The sequence below is a fragment of the Sitophilus oryzae genome, unplaced genomic scaffold, assembly GCF_002938485.1.
Source record: "Sitophilus oryzae breed Bouriz unplaced genomic scaffold, Soryzae_2.0 scaffold_1297_pilon_pilon, whole genome shotgun sequence".
In the NCBI taxonomy this organism is placed as follows: domain Eukaryota; kingdom Metazoa; phylum Arthropoda; class Insecta; order Coleoptera; family Curculionidae; genus Sitophilus; species Sitophilus oryzae.
In genome coordinates this window covers 2,509,113-2,516,307 of record NW_022145945.1, presented here as the reverse complement: position 1 = coordinate 2,516,307, position 7,195 = coordinate 2,509,113, and the positions used below count along the sequence as shown (strand labels likewise).

At 30.7% G+C, this 7,195-nt stretch overlaps 1 protein-coding gene across 6 annotated transcripts in view; it reads right to left on the bottom strand.

Annotated features, from left to right (window-relative positions):
• Window positions 1-6,940, bottom strand: part of LOC115874551 (troponin I 2-like) — a 66,659-nt gene extending 59,719 nt beyond the window's left edge. For 2 of the 6 annotated variants that reach the window (XM_030889730.1, XM_030889729.1), the window contains exon 1: window positions 6,824-6,940. The gene's annotated coding sequence lies outside the window, so the exon portion shown is untranslated. The remainder of the gene's footprint in view (window positions 1-6,823) is intronic. The other 4 variants (XM_030889732.1, XM_030889731.1, XM_030889727.1 and 1 more) reach the window with 3 other exon arrangements.
• Between the last annotated feature and the right edge of the window lie 255 nt (window positions 6,941-7,195).

The window sequence follows — 7,195 nt, the reverse complement described above, 5'->3', positions numbered from 1 at the left end:
TATCAGAATTCAAATCTGTGACAAATCCTCTTTGAAGAAGAAAGAACCATTAAATTTGAGGGTTCACGTGCTATGTTATTCTAACTTCCTGTAACGTCATTTTTATTCGATCATACTGTATATATTCCAATTGTAACCTACAAAATCTTCAAAGTATTTGAACAACACAGCACACACATGCTTGTTAGGTATTTACCTTTTAAGTTTATGAAGTGCGACTGCTTTTTGCGATCATACTGTAGAACATGAAACAAAAATAGAAAAATATTATTATAAATGTGACGTGAAAGATTAGAACTTGTGTTTGTTTACTTACCTAACCTCATCGTCCGCCATTTTGAAGGTGTTTGTTGGTCTAAAAGTAGAGAAACAAAATTAAACAGTTAATATCATGATTCATTAAGGATAATTTATTTAAAGAAAATAACATTTCAATTTCACGTCACCTTCATTTACAGTGTGTTTCAGTATTCAGAACTAAATCCAAACAGGTTGTTATTCAAGATTCTTGCATCAATCTTTTTTTTGGCAAAAAAATCGGGTAACGAGATAGCAGCATATTATATAAATAATTTATTATTATTAATTATTGAAAGAGCTTCAAATTTTGGATATGCCATATTTTTGTTTAATAGGAACTACACTCAAATGTAAAAAAAAAACAGAAAATTTTTTGGTCAAGTTTAAAATGCTATATTTTTTATTTTTAGCTCTATTTTCTTGATTTTTTTTAGCAAACTGTGTATAAATATATCAACTTTAATTCATAAACTTAGTTTATTATAACTTTTGGTATTTGACTCATGAGTTGTTTTTTACTCTACTTTACTTTACTCTTTTGTTTGTTTGTACATTTAGTGATTACAGTTATTTCTTTCATTATCCTTAGTTCTGTTAGTGTTACTAATATTTATAAAAACCAAGCCTATATCATTACTTTTTAACGTTTTTTAAATTTCTTTTTTATTAATTTTAATTTAATTTTTTAACCTTTCAATTAACCCTGTATAATAAGCTAGATAATAAAGTTTATAAAAAAGTGAATTTAAGAATTAAAGTTGATAGATTTTAAATACAGGTTGTTAAAAAAATCATGAAATAGTACTAAAAGTAAAAAAAAATAGAACACTTCTGTTTTTTATAATAGTGTCATATTAACAAAAATAGAGAGTTTAATATCATCAATGGAGAAATATTAATCGTTTGTAATTTTGCAGATTTTTAGATAAAATCTTAAAAGTGATCCTAAAGTGCGTCTAAAAATTATATTAATTTATGGGTATTTTTAGAATAGGATTTTTTTATAAGAATAAGGAATTCTGCAAATGCCACATACAGCGTTTCATTAAAAAAAAAATGGCGCCGGGAGGCACGTATAGCCAGCCGCCCATACTAAAATATGTTAATATCTCGAAAACTGCGACTTTGACTGATTTTGATGTTATTACAAATTTTATTGCAAATATTATTCCTAATATTAATTTGAAAACTGCGTTTCGCTAGCTACTGTCATTTTGGAGTTACGATTTTTTTAAATTTTTAACTCCCTCCCATACCCCGTTACCAACACCCCACCCCCACCAAAAACTAATGGCCAGATTTTCGGGTGCCACAGTATTTTTGTGCCAAATTTGGTTAAAATCGGTTCAGCGGTTTTTGAGTTATCGTGTTACAGACGGACAGACAGACAGACAGACAGACAGACACCATGAAAATATTTTGTATTTAGGTCATTTATGATCCAAATAACTCATTTTGAGTGAAATTAAAAAAACTTTTTTTTACCGATCCTACCATACCTATTGGTATGGTCGGCTAAAAATACAATATAAGTGTAAAAGTATATTAAGAGCATCATATATACCGGGTGCGTCTAAAAAGTGGCTCTCACCCCTATAACTTCTTTCAGATAAAAAAACGAGATTTGGTATGTAAGTATATGACATAAATTAGGATTGATTGGGTGTATTCAATTATTTTTGGTCACATCCTGTTTCACCGGAAATGACTACAACTTTTGATTTTTAAATGGCACCCTCGGTATTTTTTTACTTTATTCGATAGAAAATGACATTGTGAATAGAATGACACATCTTATGTCAACTTTTGATATTCTCGCTTAATAAAAAAATGTATTTTAAAATTCAATCTAGACTGCCTATGGCTATGTTAAAAACACTAATTCTTCATCAAGGAGCCTTGGAAAAATAGATTTGATCGTCTAATGTTTTTAGTGTCTTGTCCTGGCCAGTTAGAAAATGCTCAAATCGTATTTTTAATCATATCGAAATTTTTTCAAATGAAACGAGGGTGGCTCGTTAGCATATTTGGAAAATGCATTTTTTTACGAATAATTTGATACCACACACTTGGTATTTCGAGTCAAATTTTCGTTACGAACCGCAAGTTATAATTGCAAATAAACCATATGCGAAAATGTCGAATACCGGAAGTGATCGAAAACAATTGAATACGTCAATCAATTCTAATTTATGTTATAGACTAACATACCAAATCTCGTTGTTTTTACTAAAACCGTAAAAAAGTTATAGGGGTGAGCCACTTTTGAGGCTCACCCGGTATAGGTACCTATAAAAATATTTTGAAAAGGTGCTCTATTGTTACCCGCATTTTTATAAAAATTATTGGGATAAAATGCTAAAAATCTAAACCTGATGCAGATAATTTTCTGAATACTGGGTCATCCTGTATTAGAAACGTTATTGTAAAACAATAAATAATAACTCTACTCTGGTTAAAGATATAATTATAACCGTTTCAACAATCTGTTTTCTAATTAAGGATATATTTACTTTAAAACTGTGTATTATTTCTGAACGCTGGCATCTAGAGTAACGTTTCCCAGAAACCGTTTTGAGCTGTAAAAGTCTACAGAAAGTTATTTTTATCCAGAGCAGCGCGAAATCGTAAACACAAAACATCGCGCCGGATAAAAATACCTAAAAATCTGGATCGAATCCAAGATCCAAACGAATATCTCGCAAGCGGTCACCTAATTTGGTTTCTACACATTTTTTCAGTGTTGTATTACCGATACTGACGATTTTAGTGAGTGGGACCGCCTGTTTATACTATAATTTTAACTTTTTTGATAAAAAAATACGATTGGGTGAATTTAGGTGACTTTCAGTGTATTTTATACATTAAAATACATAGCTTTATGTGTATTAAAAAATAATGTTATTTAATTGCTATACAAAACCATTAAAAAAAATTGGTCTAGTGCGAGTCGGACTCGCGCACTAAGGGTTCCGTACCATTCATTATCTTTACAACATTAGACACTATATTATTATAAACTTTTTTTCCGATTTAGCTGAAATTTTGAATGCGCGTATAAGTAATTTAAAAAAAATTAAGAAACACATTACTAAAAATTGTATTAATCAATAATAAATATGTAAAAAGTAAAAGTAAATATGTAAAAATATGTAAAAAAAACGATTAAAAAAAGTCGCCTTGACTAGGATTCGAACCTGCCTTACTACGGCTCCAACGTCATAGCAGCGTAAAGTCCTAACGCTTTAACTACGCGGTCACCGAGGACTTGAAAGATTCTATGTAAAATTCTTACTTAAAAGATAATGTTTAGTGAAAGTACTTTTTTATTTATAAACATTTATTTAATTCTGTTTTTAGTATTTGTTCTTATAGCGGCAACATAATAGATACATTATCTGTAAAAATTTCAACTATAACGGTTCATAAGATAGACCTTTGTGACAGACGGACGGATGGACAGCGAAGTCTTAGTAATAGGGTTCCCGTTTTTATCCTTTCTTGCCAACACGATGAAAAGTGATTGGTGACGTCATTACGGCATTTCGTAAATTACTGCATACTCTTTTTAGTAATTTTCATTCTCATTTGATTTAGGGTTATAATTTTATTGACGAACATCGATCAATGTCAAAATTAAAATCTGATTGTTGATTTTGTAAAACAAAATTCAATTTTTTTTATTGCAAAAATACCTCATACCTCATTGCTAAGCTTATAAATTACTCTTCATGAGCTGGTAAAGCAGTCTCGTACAAATTGATAGTATTTTTGAATAATATAGCGAGTTGCTGATGGGGCTTTAGAAATAATAATTTCAACAGTCCAAAGGATTGGAACTAAATGGTTCGTAACGATGAAGAGTTTAAGAAAAAATTAATAAAAATTCGAAAAAAAAACTCGCTCAATCAATAATATAGGAACGTACTTAAAAATTTCTAAACAATATAAACTGATCTCAGACACACCCTAAAACTCATATTTGACAAATAATGATGACGTAACGGTGAATGATGGCTGAACAGTCTTTACAATGTTAATATGTCTATCTTTGACAGTTTCAAAAATATTATTAGTAAAATGGAAAAACTGTATCGCGGGCATGGGCAATTTTAGTTATGGTTGATTGTTTGAATGATAATAAGCGTTGAACATTCAATGCTTAATCGAACATTAAATTAAGCACCTGATTGGTTTCTATGAATTAACGTAATCATGGAAGTTGTATGAGAAGCTTTTGGGTTAATTTTGTAAAGGTATTTATTATCCCCACTTCCAAACATATGCAAACTTGTTTTTTTTTGTGCATTTCTTCTGTTAAATTCTCATATGCACTTAAAAATTCAAACACTGAAAACTGCTCCTAGGGAGGGCTAACGATTTTGATTGATAATTAAAAAATTGAATAATAAAAATTATGTTGAATAATATAAAGAGCTATAATAAAATGCGCTCTAAACAATTGATACATATTTGTATCCAATTGAGTGTACTATACACTTGTGTATCTTTAACGGCGGCTTATACTAATCAGTTTAGTACAATCAACTGCTTATTAATTACTGTAGGTATTCCAGTTAAGTTTATTAGCTATTGACTCACAATCACTAGATTATAGTGGATTCTACGTGCTCGAAATACCAATGTAATTAAATGTTACTAATATACTATGTATTAAGGAAATAGAGCCAATCGAAAACACGGAGTAAATTCTCATCTACCATCATTTCAAAGGCCTCTGTGATGTCTTTTATCGATATTATAGTATTAAAACACAATAATATGTTTTAAGAACTGATATACAGGGTGAGTCAATAAGTACCAATATTTTCAGGGCTGGTAGATCTCGATAACACAAACATATTTTCTCTTTACCGGTTTTCAAATAAGTCCAAAATAAGCGAGTTATTTTACTTTGAAAATTTCTAAAAAAATGATTTTTTGCTAAAATTTTCAGAGCCCCTGGATTTTTTCTGGGTTTTCTTTTTTGTAAATTTAATCTACTACCTATGTTGCCATTTGCCATATCGTCAAGAAGACTCACTTATATAAGACTCACCCTGTATAACTAATATCCTTGTCTAATATTAAATTTAAATTACGAAAAATTTATATGTTTCGTATTTATATAACATTATATACCGTATGATAAAAAAACGGCGTTCATTTGCCTCGGAAATGACGATCGATGACATTCCCCATATAATTTTATATACCGGGTGCGTCTCAAAAGTGGCTCATCCCTATAACTTTTTATTTTTTCAGTTAAAAAACGGGAGTTGGTATGTTTGGTATGTATGTATTTGGTGTGTGATTTGATATTGTATATGACATAAATTAGGATTGCGTGACGTATTCACTTGTTTTTAGTCACTTCCTGTGTCACCGGAAATGACTACAACTTTTGATTTTTAAATGGCACCCCCGGTATCTTTTTACTTTATTCGATAGAAAATGACATTCTGAATAGAATGACATATCATATGTCAATTTTGACATTTTCGCAAATGGTTTATTTGAAATTATACCTTGCGGTTTGTAACGAAAATTTGACTCGAAATACCAAGTGCGTGGTACCTATCAAATTATTCGTAAAAAAATGCTTTTTCGAAATATGCTAATGAGCCACCCTCGTTCCATTTGAAAAAACTGAGATATGATTAAAAATACGATTTGAGCATTTTCTAACTGGCCAGGACAAGACACTAAAACATTAGACGATCAAATCTATTTTTCCAAGGCTCCTTGATTAAGAATTAGTGTTTTTAACATAGCCATGGCACTCTAGATTTAATTTCAAAATACAATTTTTTATTAAACGAGAATGTCAAAAGTTGACATATGATATGTCATTCTATTCAGAATGTCATTTTCTATCGAATAAAGTAAAAAAAAATGCCGAGGGTGCCATTTAAAGATCAAAGTTGTAGTCATTTACGGTGAAACAGGAAGTGACCAAAAACAATTGAATACATCAATCAATCCTAATTTATGTCATATAGTAACATACCAAATCTCGTTTTTTTATGTGAAAAAATAAAAAAGTTATAGGGGGTGAGTCACTTTTGAGACGCACCCGGTATATAATTATAGTAATATCCATTTCAGAGCCATCGCTGACGCCGTTTTATTTTCAATCATATTGTACGTATTGGCGTCAAAGACGGCTGCAGCTTTTAAAAATCGTTCTTAAAACATAATAAGGTCAACTGGCAGTAAGCGCCATTAAAAAATAAAAAAACTACGTGCCGAGTAATCACGTCTAGGGCTTGACCTCGCCAAAATTAATACCGATCGTCATTTCCCAGCCTTCTTTGACGCCGTTTCTTTTTCGGTCGTAGAAAAGAAATGGATCCAAACAGACAAAATTAAAAAAAAATATACCGAAATCTCACTGAAACCCGATATTTAATATTTTAGCCCACTGTAGATATCACTAGAAAATCACTACGTTCACTATTTCATCACTGATATATCTCCCAATATGGCGACGTTACATAAGACATTTTAAACTCTGACGTACCTGTGTGTTACGGTGGAAAAATATGAGCAGCTTCTCAGGGGAGCCTGTGGTGCTGACTGTCTTGCTTTTCCAATGTGAAAATTGGTCCGTTGATCAACAGCTCCCCACTCCAAAAAAACAGCCACGTTCCAGAATCCTACACTAGAATCGAATGGTTAAAAATATACACTTACATACCAGCTGTTCTATACTTTTAAGTTTAATTTTGAATGAGATCGGAAATCGTTTAACCAAAATTTTTTATGACTATTTTAGAATTTGTTATGGATATTTTATTATTTAATCAGTTGTATAAGTTGCAGTCGAAAGAAAACTAGCAGAATCTCACTTAAATGTCAGTACTCTGGCATATCCTTTTCTAGGACAAAAACT